The sequence below is a fragment of the Emydura macquarii genome, unplaced genomic scaffold (genome assembly GCF_026122565.2).
Source record: "Emydura macquarii macquarii isolate MOO-44397 ecotype Brisbane River unplaced genomic scaffold, CSIRO-AGI_Emac_v2 contig_3080, whole genome shotgun sequence".
NCBI classification, from domain to species: domain Eukaryota; kingdom Metazoa; phylum Chordata; order Testudines; family Chelidae; genus Emydura; species Emydura macquarii.
In genome coordinates this window covers 5976120-5992028 of record NW_027133217.1, presented here as the reverse complement: position 1 = coordinate 5992028, position 15909 = coordinate 5976120, and the positions used below count along the sequence as shown (strand labels likewise).

Here is a 15909-nt window from a genome sequence, read left to right as displayed (position 1 = left end):
GCTTTAAATCATTTTGTATCCTCCGGTGTCTGGGTTAATCTGGGAGCCAGAGCCTCCCATGGCAAAACTGAGACAGCACCGGGGAACAGCCTATATTACAGCCGTCTGTCACTGGATACCGATACATAGCAGCGGTGCCCCGAATCTCTGCAGTGTGCCCCCTTCCCACGCTTTTAAGTCTCAATTTAGCAACCGTGAAATCTAGTGTTGTTTAATGGCATGACCGCACAGAAAATATAATCCACAGTTAAAGCAAAAGTAATAAATGTCAGATAAATGGATTTAATAGCTGGTTTAGGCTTTGTATTCAATGTTGTGCATTTTAAAAAAATGTTAAAATGATTTAAAATGAAAAATATAAATACCACAAGCATTGCAATGCCCTGACTGGTCTGCTGGAGTTGCCAAAAATGTTCAGTGTTTAAATGGGGTCACGCTGAGTAAAAGGTTGGGAATCCCTGATCGACGGCAATGAAGCTATGTAAGAACCTAGATGGAAGAGCTGATACCATGGGTTAGACAGTGGCAACTCTTTCTCATGTTGGTGAGCCCTTACACACGTAGACCACTATCGCTCACTAATGTCAGTCAGTGTCGCACAATCTAGCCCTGTATTTGTAAAATGCACTAAATTTTACAATATCGTTGATGGTTTGGTTGTTCCCCATCAGTGTCAATCTTGTGTTCAGTCAAAGATGGATTTGGATGCCTACCGGTAAACTGCTGTGAGATGATATGTAACATAAGTGGAGAGTCAGCAGCTCTGCCACCTGGAGAGAGAATCGCATTTATACTAACTCAGACCTGTCCCATCAATTTAGGCACAATATTTTGAGCTGGGCACAGATGACACCATTTGTGATAATGACCATGCCAGCTGCTTCCTAGAACTATTTGCCTGGCAGAACTTTAAATCTCCAACCCATTTGCATCCAAAGAAGGGACACTGAATCTGACATAAACACAGATCACAAGGTGGGCAATATCCTTGCAGAACAACATATTTTTGTGTCTGTCTGTGTGATTGGGTGGACTAAGCTCAGAAGCCCCCTGCTGGAGGCCTCAAGGTCCTGCCACATCCCGTCCCAGGAAAGAGAAGAGGAGAAGTCCTTCAAGCAGCCTAGAGTGGTTGCAGGGAAGCAGCCAATGAAAGAGGCTGCAGGGAGCAGCCAATCAGAGCTCAGCAAGGCCATATAAAAGGAGCTGCAGACGAGACAAGAGCAGTAGTTAGTTGCTCTCTGGGTTTAGAGGGCTGTTACTGAAAACTGCCTGAGAAATCACTGACTGGGGTCACCACAAACTGAGAGAGTGCAGACACACCTGACCAGAAGGGGCTGCTTGCAAGAGGTAGGTGCTGCCCTGTTACAGTCTGTTTGGAAAGACCTCTGTAATGGAATTGAAGTCCCCTTTGTTTTGAAGCAAGGTGCATTCCTCCAGTTCGTGCTTTGAAGATGAGATGTGATCCGTGTATGTGATTCTGTGAGTGACAGTCTTGTAACATTAAATACCACCTGTCTTGCAGAATGGGGGTACTGTTTATACAGGATCTCATTGCTGTTCCATAGACCCCCTGCTCTCACTTTCCATTTTAGGCAAGTGGCTTTCACAAACTCCAAAACTTTGGACTTAGGTTTTTCTAAGCATGCTGGTTTAAATTACCCCAAGGGCCTGGCTCTCTAGCTGGGGGATGTCAAAGCACACAGGAACTCCAGTGACATCCTGTTTCCCAGTGCTGGGGACTAAGGTATGTGTGATATAGAGATCTCTTGGCAAAGGGTCCCCTGTTCTTTGCATGCTCATCTCAGACCTGATACTGACTACACCAAACACGTGTTTTGCAGGGTATTTATCCATAAAGGGTAACATGTAAGGTAGCTACAGAAAACTCTTAACTTATCAAGACTCATATACATTATGAGATGTGTGTACGAGTAAAATTTAAGGAATAATGTAACCGTGGTGGTGGAACCTCCATCCTTAGAGGTTTTTAAGGCCTGGTTTGACAAAGCCCTGGCTGGGATGATTTAGTTGGGGTTGGTCCTGCTTTGAGCAGGGGGTTAGACTAGGTTTGGAAGGGACCTCCAATCATCTACGATTTTATGTTGAAAGTATGCTTTATGGGTTTGGCATAAAAGTCTTGGGATATCACTTTGTGATTGCTCATTCAAGTTGGAGGGAGTTGTCACCCCTTCTTGGTTAGCTGGTGGTGTAATGCAAGGCTCAGTTGTCTAGCCTTGCTCCAGCCCAAGACTAACAATGGAAAACACTCAGCAACCACTGCAGACAATCTAAACTAGTTGGAGGTAAAAAGGAACATTACAACAGACTGGGAATCGGCCTGCCTATGAATAGAGACAATAGACCATTTAAATACTACACAGAGTAGGAGGCCCTCTGTATCCATTCACTGAGGAAACATCTTGTGCTGTGGGTGGTGTTTTCATGGAAGTTTGGATCCTGCTTCCTGTGAAGCTAGCCAGCTCTGCAAGGGACTAAATTTTGGTGGGAAAACCTAATTTACTAGATAGGAAAGGTAACTATTAAGTGTGGGCCCTAGTTTGTGTTTTATTTTGTTTTCTATTGTCACCATTTGTTTCCACCACATCCTCTTGTTTTTAGAGGAATCTCTGTTCTTTCTTAAATTAAACCATCTATTGTTTTAATACAAGTGCTGTATGTTCAACAGGAGCTGTGGATTAAGGCAAAACTAGTAGACTGGGGTACACTGCACTTTTGGGGGTGAAGGACCTGGGATTTCTAGGAATAGCCAGTGCCAGGGGCTGGATATCACAGGGGAGCTAATACCCAGCCACTCTGGACAGGCCACCTCTTGCCAGTATCCGTGGGTAACAAGGTGACTCTCAGTCCTTGGTACCCCCCAAGAACTATCACAATGAGTGATGGTGGAGAAGGTGGCTATGCCCTCTGGGAACTCCCACACACTGGGGAAATCCTAAGCTGAGCTGATCTGCTAGCCTGCAGTCTACCAGTGCAAAGGGGCTGTAAGTGTGGGGAGCCTGTAGTTCATAGGTGGATCCAGAAGTGCATCAATGCCATGACTTGTTGCAGGTGCACAGTGTGGAATATGTGGAATATTTAAGGATGGCCTAAATGGGATGAAAATGAGTAAAGGAAAATTTGGATTTGAATGTGAGACACAGTGAGATCTAGTGGGCTTGAGAACACGCTCCCAAAGGAAGCTATGGAAACTGTCTGACTTGGGTCATTTAAACTCACCTGGATGAAGCACTACCTGATTTACGGCAGGTACTATCCTGCACAGGTGCCTCAGGGCTGAGACAAGATGACCTGACAGGCCTTTACCATCTCTATAATATGAAATTTAGATATATTTTCTTTGTGTCCATGGAAATGAAATTAAAGCTGGATGTGATCCAGAACATCTGCTCTGAAAGATAACTTCACCAGCATCATTTAAACAGCAATTCTTATGTCCTTTGCTAACTTGCTGTGAAACCCCTAGTGAAACGAACATTTGTAATGATCTTTTACCTTTCCATATGCTGAATGGTACAGGGAAGGTAGAGTGGGAGCTTCTGTTCTCCTGGTCTCCCAAGAACTAAAGTGCGTTTAATGAAACTGAAAGGTGACCAATTCAAAGCAGATAAGAGGAAATACTTTTTCACATAGTGCATAATTAGACTGTGGAACTCATTGCCACAGACTGTAACTGAAACTAAGAATCTAGCAAGATTCAAAGAGAAATTCAAGAAGAATATTCATAGTTATAGTTTAACATTTTTTTGGAAGGGATATATAAAACTTCAAGCCAATCTCTGTTGGGGTTAGGATGAGACCTTTACGGGAGGCAGATAATTACACATTTTATGTGGGGTTTCTTGCCCCTTCCTCTGAAAGGGCTGGTCCTGGCTACAGTTAGAGACTGGATATTGGAGTAGATGGACCTTGGATCAGATCCAAGGTCCAATTCATATGTTCCTGTATCTGGCATTGGGGAGAACGTGATCAAGTGTCTGTCTCACACACACTTTCTCTTGCTGTTCATCTGACATTGTGTCAGTCTTGGAGATGACGGTGCATTTCGCTACAGATGCTATATGGGGGCAGGCGAAAGCTCTTTCTTCTCTCTGCACAGAATGCTTCTCTGATACTTCTCACATTCTTAATTCCCTGCTGTTATGGGCTGTAATGGGTCGTTCCTGGTCCTTGAGCAATCAGCAGGGAGTCTTGGGGACACCATAAAGACAGAGAAACAGACCTGCTGTTTCCTTGAGTCTAAGTCAGTTAAATAGCAGCAGGTGCTGAAAGCAAAATTTCCCCAAATGCTATGAGAAGCTGATCTTCTCAGGATGTTGCTGACCCAATCAGGAGCAGAAAGTCCTGGGGATCTTGAGACACTGGCTCTTCTGATGGGACTTCCAGTTCCATTACTAACCCCAGGAGGTCAGAGGAATGCCTCTCCTGCTATGTCTCGCCTGACTACCGGTCCTGAATATAGAAACCAGTGGCATGGCAGCCCTGCCTTGGGCGCACCCTGCGATGGGCTCGCCACGCAGGGAACCCCAGGCTCCGTATGAAAGCAGGATTTGTTGCACCTGTTTTCCAGGCTGCCGGTGGGAGGCAGGGCTTAATGATGAAATCACAGGACTCCGAGTCAGCAACACCTGGAAGAGCAAAGCTGGGTGAGAGGCTGGAATGTCTGAGCATCTCGGGCAATCTTCCCACCCACGGATCTGTCAGTACGACTTATGCCTGACTCGGAGCACTCTCTGCTCCTGCCGTCTTACCCCTCACCTAGCAGCACTGGTGATTTTTAACTCCTGACTTGCATCAACCCTGGCTATATCGGATCTGGGACACTCCCCAGCTCTGCGAATGCACCTCAGTCCTGCCTCCCATTCTGTCTTGGTGTCCCCCACCCCCCCAAATAATTTAAATTTTAAATTAGTTTTGCATTAGTTTTAAATTAGTGTTGCTTAGATGAGCTCAGTGGAAGGATGCTGGCTTTCACCAGCTGAGATCTAGCCTGCTATTTAGACAATGCAGCTGATCAAGTCATTACGCTGGCTTATTCAGAACGATGAAGCAGCTCGTTTACCAGGCAAAAATGGAACATAATTGCCGCTTCTGCCTGTGGTGTTGATTTCAGTTGACATAGCCGTGTCTGAAATAAATATCACATAGCTACATAGCTCCAAATGGGCCTGATTGAAAGGTTGTCACTGTCTCTGTCATGCTGGGAAGTATGATGTATTGGACTGGTACTGACTTGCCGCAGGACCTCCGGCGAATCACTTCATCCCACTGTGCGCCTGTGTCCCTCCCACTCTGGGACGTCTTATCCATTTGGATGGTAAGCACTTCATGTGGGGGACTGTCTCTCTCTGTGTGCATGTACAGCACCTAGCACAACGGGTCCCTGATCTTGGCTGGAACCTCCAGGTGCAATACATATAATAAAGGCTAAGGCCAGATCCTCAGAAGCATTTTATCCATTTAACTCTTCTTCCTGAAGCTCTCACTTTGGTTCCCCCTCACAATTGGCCCAGTCCTCAGAAATCAGATCTCCCCCATCCTCGGGATCAGATTGGTGGAATCACTGGACACCACCCAGAAGCATGTAAGATGTAGGGCCGGCTTTCTCTAAGGCTATGGCATATTTCCACCTCTTCTTTGACCATGGAGTGGCGTTGTGTGTGTGTGTGTGTGTGTGTGTGTGTGTGTGTGTGTGTGTGTGTGTGTGTGTAAATTATTCAGTGGAAAATTTAGACTTTTTGTCAAGAAACTGAAACCACCAAAAGACCCCCCCCCCCCCCCAAATAATTTTTCAGCTGAAAAGTTTTTGGTTTTAAGGTAGGTGTGTGTGTGTGTGTGTGTGTGTGTGTGTGTGTGTGTGTGTGAAATGAAAATGTGAAGAATGTGTACTCTGTCGTCGGTCTGTCCCCAACCCCCGCCCCCCCTCCCCCCCCCCCCCCCAAAAAAAAAGCCCTTTCTGGGAAAAACTTTAGTTGTTGTAACACTGATTTTTTTTCTTCTCCTCCCAAATGAAAAAGAAGTTTCAATAAATTTTTAAACTAATCCTCATTAAAGGTGACATTTTTCAAAAGGACATGGCATTGGCCTAATTCCCATCTGGTTGAAGCCAACCATGGTCTTTGCAGGGAGCAGAGAAGGGGTTATGCCCATGCCATATGATTATTATTTTTTTGGGGCGACTAGTCCCTATGCTATGCCTCCGTTTCCCCATCTGCAGAATGGAGATGAAGATACTTGCCTTTCTTTGCAGAGCTCTATGGATTGAATAGAGCTTCATAAGAGCTAAGCGTTACTGTTATGACCATATGACTGCACTGCCTTCTCTACATTGTGAAATGTTTTGTGCTATTTTTCCATGATGGCCCAAAATAAATCTGATTCGTTTTGAATGCATCTGTATTTTTGCCCATGTATTTCTGAGTCCTCTGCTGTCCGTGTATTGTTTCCATTTATCACCCAGCTTCAGCATGGCCATGGAATGTGCTTACAAAGAAATAAGAGGGGGAGAGGAATTCAAAAGGGGTGATGTAATAAATCCACTTCCATCAGGGAAAAGGGCTTTGACAGCTTGTCATTTCCCATCATATAGTTCTCTTTTTTTTTTTTTTTTTTTTTTTTTTTAAATTGGCTCTCATGGTGGTTTTTGCTTCCCATTTAGGGTGCTCCAATATTTCCTAATGTGCCTGTAAAACAAAACAGCTACATGGGGAGGGCTGAGGTTGTTTTTTGTTTTTTTTTTTTCAAATGAGCTGAATGGAGTTTGACATCTACCTCCCATGAAATTCTGATGCGACTGAAGCATTTACCTCCTCTTTATACCACATGGAAAATTCCAATCTAAAATGATAGGAGAGTGGCGGCAGAAAATCTTTAGACCGGAGGGACCTGTGGCAATAGAGAGAATGGCCCAGCTCCTTCAAGGTATTTCAGTGCCTAACTCCCATTGACTTCAAAGGGAGTTAAGCACCTAAATATCTTGGCGCTTGGCCAATGGGCTCCAGTCCAGGCCTAGGAGTCAGGCAATCCAAGTTCTAGGCCTGTCGCTTCACCACTGTCTCAATTTCTCTGGCTGGGATCCTATTTACCTGTCCCACAGGGCTGCTTTGCTGTGTGGATGAATTCACGAATTGGCTGGGAAATGGTGCATAACTGCCAAGTATTATCCTGCCGTCCTCGCTGTCCGTTGTACACCGAGGCATTGCCGTACTGCATGTGACCAGTGCTTCAGAGTGCAGTAGCTCTGTGGTGGGCTGTTCACCCCACACCTGCCCTGAAGGGGCAAAGATGGCCCAGAAGAGGCCAGTTAATCTGAAGGGAGGCCCAGGGATTTATAAATACCCATGGCTGATAAAGACAGGAAGTTGTTGGTAGCAGAGGAGTGCAGTGGGAGAATCTCTAGTCCCTCTCTCGGAGCTGGGTGGTAGGAGGCTGGAAAACCAGGGGAGGGGAGAACCCTGGGATCTAGGCCTGGAAGAAAGGTCAACCCCAGCAGAGTTGTGGGGAAAGAGCCTGAGAAGGCAGGGTAGGGCAAGACATAAAGGGCTTAATCGGCAATAAGGGAGAGTTAGTTTAGATTTCAGGAAATCTTGCTAACTGTAAGGGTAGTCAAGCTCTGGAATAGGCTTCCAAGGGAGGTCATGGAGTCCCCATCACTGGACAAAACCCTGTGCGGGATGGTCTAGGTTTACTTGGTCCTGCCTCAACACAGGAGCCTGGACTTGAGGACCTCTTGAGGTCGCTTCCAGCCAGACCTTGCTATGATTCTATGAAGCGGCTGCAAGGAAGGAGGCTATGTAGATCCTGGCTGTTGACTAGAGGGTCCCTGGGCTGGAATGCAGTGTAGAAGGTGGGCCTGGGTCCCCCTGCCAGCCTCTGCACTGCATCCCCACAACTCTGCTGGGGTTGACCTTTCTTCCAGGCCTAGATCCCAATCTTCCATCCTAACTGCAGGACTCTGCACTTGTCCTTGTTAGACCTCACCAGATTTCTTTTGGCTCAATCCTCCAATTTGTCTTGGTCACTCTATATCCTATGCCTCCCGTCCAGTATATCTGCCACTCCCCTCATCTTAGTGTCATTTGAGAACTTGCTGAGGGTGCAATCCACCCCATCCTCCAGATCATTAATGAAGATGTTGAACCAAACCAGCCCCAGGACTGACCTCTGGGGCACCCCACCAAGTAGACATCAAGCCATTGATCATTACCCTTTGAGACCGATGATCAGCCAGTTTTCTATCCACCTTCTATTCCATTCATCCAACCCATACTTCTGTAACTTGGCTTAATTAAGCCTCACAAAACCCTTGTGAGAAGACTAACACGCATGACCCCCATCTTTCAGGAGGGGACGCTCAAGCACAGAGTGGTTGAAGGCTTAATTTTCAGAGCTGCTGAGCAATGGAGTTGTGGGTGCCCAGCACTTCTGAAAATGAGAGCCGAAGGGTATGTCTGAACAGCAAAAGCGCCCCTGCAGCAGCAAGTCTCAGAGCCCAGGCCAACTGACTGGGGCATGCAGAGCTCATGCTATGGGGATGTTCCCCAACTCAGGCTGGAACCCAGGTGGTGAAACCCACTAAGGGGATTGGTCTCAGAACCCAGGCTCCAGCCCAAGTAGGAACATCTGGACAGCTAATTTTAGCCCTGTATCATGAACCCCAGTGCATTGACCTGGGCTCCGAGACTCGCTGCTGTGATATATATATATATATTTTTTTGCCATGTAGATGTACCCTAAGACATTATGCTATTGACTCTTTGTGGGACATTGACCAAGTGAAATCAGGACAAACACTGACACCCTACCTCTTGCTTTAACTGCTAGATAACTCTTCCTAGAAGTAAAACAACTTTTTTTTGTGTGTGTGTGCATGAGCGTAAGGGGAAAGAGCCAAGACAGTGCAACGCTGAAGGTTTTTTCTGCCCTCCACATATTCTGTTCTGTCATCAGCGCTTCCTTAAAGTATAATTCTCCAAGTTCCTAGATATAATCATAACAGTGACCAGCAAACCTCCGATTGTTTGTTTGGAAGGCCTGCAAGGCATAAAAAATCCAGATTAAGCTAAACCTTTGCCTGAGGAATGAAGCTGGAAATCTCCTAACAGCTTCTCAGTGCCTTGAGGGAAACCGGGAAGTACTAGGAAGAATGTGCAGATGAATGTCAAAGAAGATTAAGAACTTCCGAGCTTGTTTGCGTTTTGTGCTCTTAGTTTTTCCAACCCCGGTGTAACTGAGACTGCTGGCTGTGTAAGGGAGGCTACGGGTCCAGCCCGGCCTGTTCCGAGTTGGAAAACCAGGGTTCTGGGAGGTGTCTTTCCTTGAAGGAGTTGTAGGCTGAGCTGCAATGCATGCTGGGTAAAGTAACTGGCTGTAAGTGGCAGCTTTTGCTCAGCACGACGGCACACGCTCCCCTGCACAGGCTCAGCTCTTTGGGAATGACACTTCGATTGAACAGAGCAGCCGTGACCCCTTCATAGAAGGACCTCGGTGGCGGTGTGAGCAGAAGCTGAAAGTCCAAGGTCAAGGAAGGATGCCCCAGCGTGGGGGGATGGAGGCGGGAGAGGCGCGAAGTAAGTTGCTTAAACAACGTGAGCATGAGGCCTGGGTGGGAACATAGATGTCAAGAAGTCCTGAAGCTAGGACTCTCACAGATGGTAGAGGCCTTTCGCTTCCCTGCGTCAGGTGAGAGGATGGCGCAGATCCTGGGAGAGGACTGGTTTGGGAAGGGCAACGGTCTGTTCATTGTTTCCTTTGGACCCTTCGTTACCTTAGGCGGGGAGCACTCTGTTGGCAGGCGAGGCTATCCACAGGCGAGAGGCCTGCTCTGTAGCTAGAAAAACAGGTTACTTGTGTGTGAAGGGAAACTGAGGCAGCATCCGTTTCTGATGTGGTACCAGATAAGCTGCTGGGTAATTGCCTTTCATGCTTTAAGGCATAAACAGGTCACCTCGGAAGGCAGCAAGCGTTTTCCCCACCAATAGGGTTGCACAATGAATCTGGTACATTAAGAGGGTTTTTTGCCCTCTGTCGAAGCCTGAGGTATTGGCTACCGTGGAAGGCAGAATACCAGATTGCAGGGATCTGACACAGACTGATAAATCCCATGTTCCTATCCTCACCCGTCCTCAGAAAACAAAAAGTTCAAGTTTAATAGCGCACGGAGGAAACCGTGCTCTTCTCAGCCTTTTAGTTACGAGGTGTCTTGCTCCAGATGTTTCGCACCATCGTCAGGCACTGTTACAAACCGAGCTGGAGGAAATGCGCTGCGGACAATTTGAGGAGACCACTGTGGGGTTTGGAGCTTTGCCTGGCTTTGTGTTTGGTTGGAAACGCCACAGCTCGGTTCAGGCTCGCTGACCTCTGTCACGTCTTCTGGAGGCTGGTGTGGGTGGAGGGGGGGGGGGAGGGCAGAGTTCCAGCCCCCAGGCTGGAGGGGTGGGGAGAAAGGGGCAGAGTTCCAGAGCAGAGTTGTAGCATGAGGGCAGAGTTTCCAATGGCCGAGGGGCTGGATTATAGTTTCAGGCAGAAGCTTTCTTTCAACTGACTTATTTTTTTTTTTTGCTGAGAGTTCTGAATCTGCTTCAACCCAACCAACTTGTACAAGTTCGGTTTGGTTTTTTTTTTTTTTTTTTTTGCTCAAATAAACAATCTGTTTCCAAGGCCCCCCCTGAAGTGAAATAGATGAGTTCCCACCGTTCTAGAATAACTTCCAAGTGCTAGTAAACCTGCTGTCTTGTTTAGAAGACGTTCCCTGTCAGATGTGCATGGAGGCTTAGCACTGTAATCTGGTGGGTTATCAATGCTCAAGGCTCTGTTTTTGCAAGCAGAGACCTTGTGGTCCTGCTTTCTTTGACCTCTTGGTCTCTGTAGGCAACGATTACTTGCTCATTGTTTGGGTCTTGGGGAAATCACCAGATCTCTTCCGGCTGAGGCCGTCAGCAGCATGGGTAGCTGCAGAAGTAATTACTGCCCATGTAATCGGCTGCTGGATGGAAAACCACCAACTCTTACTCAGCAAGTGCATTCAGCTTCCTGACGCACCTTCCCAATCCCTCGATCGGGGATCCATCAGCTCCATTATTGGCTAAAGCAGATCCCAGTTTGAAGACGGCACCTACTTTGCGGAGCACGGCTTCTGCCAATGGAAAGAAAGGACTGGGTTGCTAGATCTCTACGGACTGCTTGTTTGGTAGTTCGGGGGACTGCCTGTCTGAACTCCATTTGGCAACCACTGGAGTCCCATGGCAATACATGAGGTCTGCACAGTGCAATGGTAGTAAAAAACATGGTAGCGTGAGGACAGCCCCTCTTAAGAGCATGTGTCCATAGAAGTAGGGTGACCAGATGACCTGATTTTTATAGGGACAGTCCCGATATTAGGGCTTTATCTTGTATAGGCAGCTGTTACTCCCCCCACCCCACTCCGTCCTGATTTTTCCACACTTGCTGTCTGCTCGCCCTCCATAGAAGGTAAACAATTCCTCTTTGTCCCAGTCTTGTATCTCCTGCATGGGAGAGAGAAATCCTTGCATTTAAGGTATTGCACCAGGACTACCCTTCCTTCAGTTCCTGGCTCTGCCAGACATACTTGGTGACCTTTATTATTCATTATTTGTCCTACTGTAGCATCTAGGAGCTCCAGTCATAGACCAAGGCCCCATTGTGCTAGGTGCTGTACAAACAAACCACCACCAACAAAGTCCCTGGGCATGTCATGACCTCTGCCTGTCCCTCAGTCCCTCATCTATACAATGCGGATGGTACTTCCAATCCTCCCACATCTTCTCTATTTGAAGTGCAAGCTTTCTGTCCCTTGCTTTGTGCATGCAGAGCACTTAACACCGTGAGGCCCTGATCTTAGCTAGTGCTACCACGATACACATACTAAGGGTGCTTTGGTGCCACGTTCGCTAACGTTAATATAGCAGTTGGAGATGCCTAGCTCTTTAAAGCCCAGAAGGACCATCACAGCATTTAAGCTGACAACCTCGGCCATAGAACTTCATCATGATTAAAGCATCTCTTCATGCAAAACGTCCAGTCTTGATCTGAACTCTTCAGGAGACGGCGAATCCTCCATTGTCCTTGACTTGTTCTGAGGCTAAATGACCCTTGCTTTTTCTTTTAAAAAAGTGCCTTTTCCCTAATTTTGAATGTCTAGTTTTTAATTTCCAGCTGCTGATTCTTATGCTTGTTGCACAAAAGACATCTGAGAAGTATGAATTATTATAGTGCTTTGCGGGTTTCCACAAACAGCTTTATTTGGCCCAGCAGCACTGCCGTGTGACAGTCCTCCGTTTTCTTAAGGAACAAAAGCAGGAAGTCTCAAACTTTGTGCCTATCCTAAAATGTGTATAACAATGCCTGTGTATAACAATGCCAGTGACAGATTTGTGGGTCTGTGAGAGTGTTTATGGAACTCAGCTGGCTTCATTTTCCTGTTTGAACCACTGCAGTCTAGCCCTGTTTCAAGAGGTTGGCAAGGACCCATAACTCGAAGAGCCTGGCCAAAAGCGCAGGTTTAATAAAGGCTCATGCCACTGTAAAGCATCTAATGGTTTGGGAAAATGCTAAACTCCTCGCAAAGGAGGCAATCATAATTTTTCAGTGCATGAATTTAAATCAACTTCCCTTTGCAAAGAATTCTGCCACCTCCCCTGAGATGAGTACAACCCAACGTGTTGCATTATCTTGGCTGGTGGCAGATGACGCTGGAGGCTCAGTTCTGAGCTGCGTCTGGGATCCGATTTCCTTCCATGGAAATCGTAGTGAATTTCAAGAGAGCAAGAGGCTGAACTTGAGCAAATCGGGTCTGACTTTTATGGTTTTGGGTGAACCTGGATTGAGCTTTAGACAAACATAGGCTGAGTTTGCAGGGACCTCCAAGCTGAATTCTGAGCAAGCTGAGGTGAACCAAGGCCAAGTGACAAACGAACCGGAGCTGATTTATAGTTACTGGCAAACTTTGGGGTTTGGCTTTTTTTTGGTTAGACTCTGAGTTAGCTAGCTTTGACCGTCAAAGCAAAATCCTTTGTACCAGCATGACCGTGTCTCCCAGAGCTTGGATTTTATCCCAGCAATGTATAGGAAGACAAACAGAATCACTGCAGTCCCCACCTGTGGAAATGACTCTCCAGCTGTTCCCTTGCAGGCTGATCAAGCATCTGCATGGTACCTCCGCGCTGGAGTCCTGGTGCAAAGAGCTGTATGAAAGAGCAGCAGCAAAGTACGAGTGCATCGTACCTTCACTGGTAATGCCGTGAAGAAAGAAACCCCTTTCAATTGAAGTCAGGTCTGGTTCTAGGAAAGGGGAGATCTTGCCTGGGGGTCGCGGGGGGGGGAGGAGAGAAGGTGTCTAATGCATTAGTGATCTGAAGGCAGTATACTCCACTGATGGAGAAGACCACAGAGCCAGTGCTCTCAAACCCAGCCAGCTATGACATTCCATGCAGCAATGACCATGGCATGAAAGTGCCCGTGGAAACCCAACGCTGCTTTCTTCAGAACAATCCTCCAGTGGCTGTTCTCATCTCTCTAGTTCTCTCTCTGGGTCCCTCTAGTACCGTGGATCTCAACCTCTTCCCTGCTGGAACTTCTAGCCATATGGGAAGGGTAGAGCAGCTGTCACCTCACGACACCTGTTTATGACCCCCCCTCCACCCCTCCCACACACACTGGGAGGTCATGATAGCCAGGTTGAGTACTCAAACTCTAGCATTGTATCCTACTGTTGCACCCCATGTGCTGTTGAACCTGCAGTACAGATACCCTGAAATTACAGGGCTGAACTGCTATGTTCTGGGAGCGCCGTAGCAGTTCCCTTGGTCATGTTCCCCATGAAATGAACAGCCTCAATTATGTTAACAGGAAATCTATTAATTGAGAGGTTTTCAGAATGGCCTGATCTTGTGACCCTGACACTAGGGTACTTCTTTGTATTATGGCAGTGCCTACAGGACTGGCAGAGATTAGAGCTCCATTGTGCAGCGCTTTACAGACACTTAGTGAGACCACAACTGCCAGCTTCCACTGCTTAAAAATCACAAGTCAAGCCCTGACCAGTCATGAAATGTGTGACAAAGACAAACACACTTTGGGTTCCTTCTTTGCCATTTAAGATGATCGGTTTTGAATGTTTCTCTACCGCCAAGGGCTAAAAACATGAAATTTTCACTTTTTTTCTTAAATGAAAGCTGGCCTTTTCTCAGATTCACATCTCCAGGAGCTGGGACTTTAAGAAAAATACACAATAGCGTGAATCTTGCAATAAAAATAACAAAAGTTGGCAATGGTGGAGCAGTCCCTGGCCCAAAGAGTTTATTGTCGCTCTAGGTGTGAGGGGGAAGCAGAGACATACGAAGAGGAAGTGACTTGTTCCAAGATCACCCAGCACATCAATGGCAGGTTTCTTGGGTCCCAGGCCAGTGTGCTAACCACTGGGCCACACTCACCTCTCCTGAGCTCTGTGTCTAAGCTTTTGGTGCCCACACACAGTCTCTGTGCTAAAGCACCTGCAATTGCTACTGAGGAAAGTCCCAGAGGAATGCAAATGTTTCATATAAGCCTTCTCAAGGCATGAGTTGTTCCTGAGCTAAATTCTTATCGGCACCAATCAGTTTCCCAACTGCGATAAATCTGAGTAAGAGCTGCACAGAGGGAGCTGATGGAAAGCCAAAGTCCACCTCAAAATTTGATTTCTGCTCCCAAGGAAGGGTGTTTGAGACCCTTTGGAGGAAATCTTCATTGATCACATTTCACCCCCATGCTCCATGAGTCCCCCATCCCTTCTGGCTTGCACTTTTTCCCCACTTTGTTTTTCGGTATCCAGTGGTTTTCTTAAGTATTTCCCCTTTGTAGGAAATCACAGCTCACGACCCTCTCCCATCTAGCTTCATGCTTTATAGGAATCAAAGAAACCCACAAAAGTTGGTGTGATTTGCTTTGTAGTTTGGATTTTCTTGCAATAGCCAGGAAAGCTGATAGTTTAAGTGGGGAAAAATAATCCTCTCACAGAACACGTGTTGAAATCCTTCTTCTGCGTTCCTTCCAGGGTACCTCAGTGCAGAATACATGGAGTCTCTGTTTTCTCATGGTTTTGACATCTTCTTCTCTTGGCAGAGCTGGCTTTGCAAATGATGGAACAGAGACAACCTTGAGTGTGAGTGGAATAATGTGCTTGGTATGGCATTGGCAGATCTGAGTTCATTTCCTGGCTTCCTATGTGATCTCGCACAAATCTCTCTGGCTCAGATCCTCCAAGGTATTTAGTCTTCTGACTTCCATTAATGGACACTAATGTTGCTGCCTGTCTTGATTTTCTTCAGACCAATCCACCGGATGTTATTCTTTCCTCTTGTTTCCTCTGTCCCCCTCTAGTGCCATGGTTCTCAACTTCTTCCACGGTGGGCCTCTCGGCAAGATGGGAAGGGCAAGCTGGTTGCCACATCCTGATGATAGTTTGTGATCTCCTCCCTTTCCTACCTTTTGGGGTCATGACCCCCAGGAAGGGGGGATCCTAGACACCTGGGTGTCGGGGCCTGACTATTCTCCCCATTTCACAGAGGTGTGGTGCCCATTCTTCCACTCTTTGTAAACTCTCCCATGGAGACTGCCTGTTGGTGTTAGCGCTGGTCAGGAATTTTCTGATAAAACATTTTTTTTTTTTTGTTGAAAAATGCCAATTTGTCCGAACTGAAATGGTTCGCAAATTTTCATGACGCTCCTCATTCGAGATTCTTTTTCAATTGTCAAAATGTCCCATTTCAATTTAAAAAAACAAAAAACCAAATCAAGTTTCAGTTTCAGTGAGAAATGGCTTTTCATTGGGCAATTTTACCTACCACATGCTAGAAAGGCAAAAACAAAACTGACCTGATCTGTTTTGGTTTTTGT

At 46.6% G+C, this 15909-nt stretch overlaps 1 long non-coding RNA gene across 1 annotated transcript; it reads left to right on the top strand.

The window, feature by feature from the left end:
* Positions 1-1280: 1280 nt before the first annotated feature.
* On the top strand, positions 1281-15682 carry LOC137141556 (uncharacterized). Its single transcript, XR_010916667.1, has 3 exons — positions 1281-1347; positions 15136-15277; positions 15394-15682. It is a non-coding gene; the product is annotated as an uncharacterized lncRNA (long non-coding RNA).
* Positions 15683-15909: the final 227 nt, after the last annotated feature.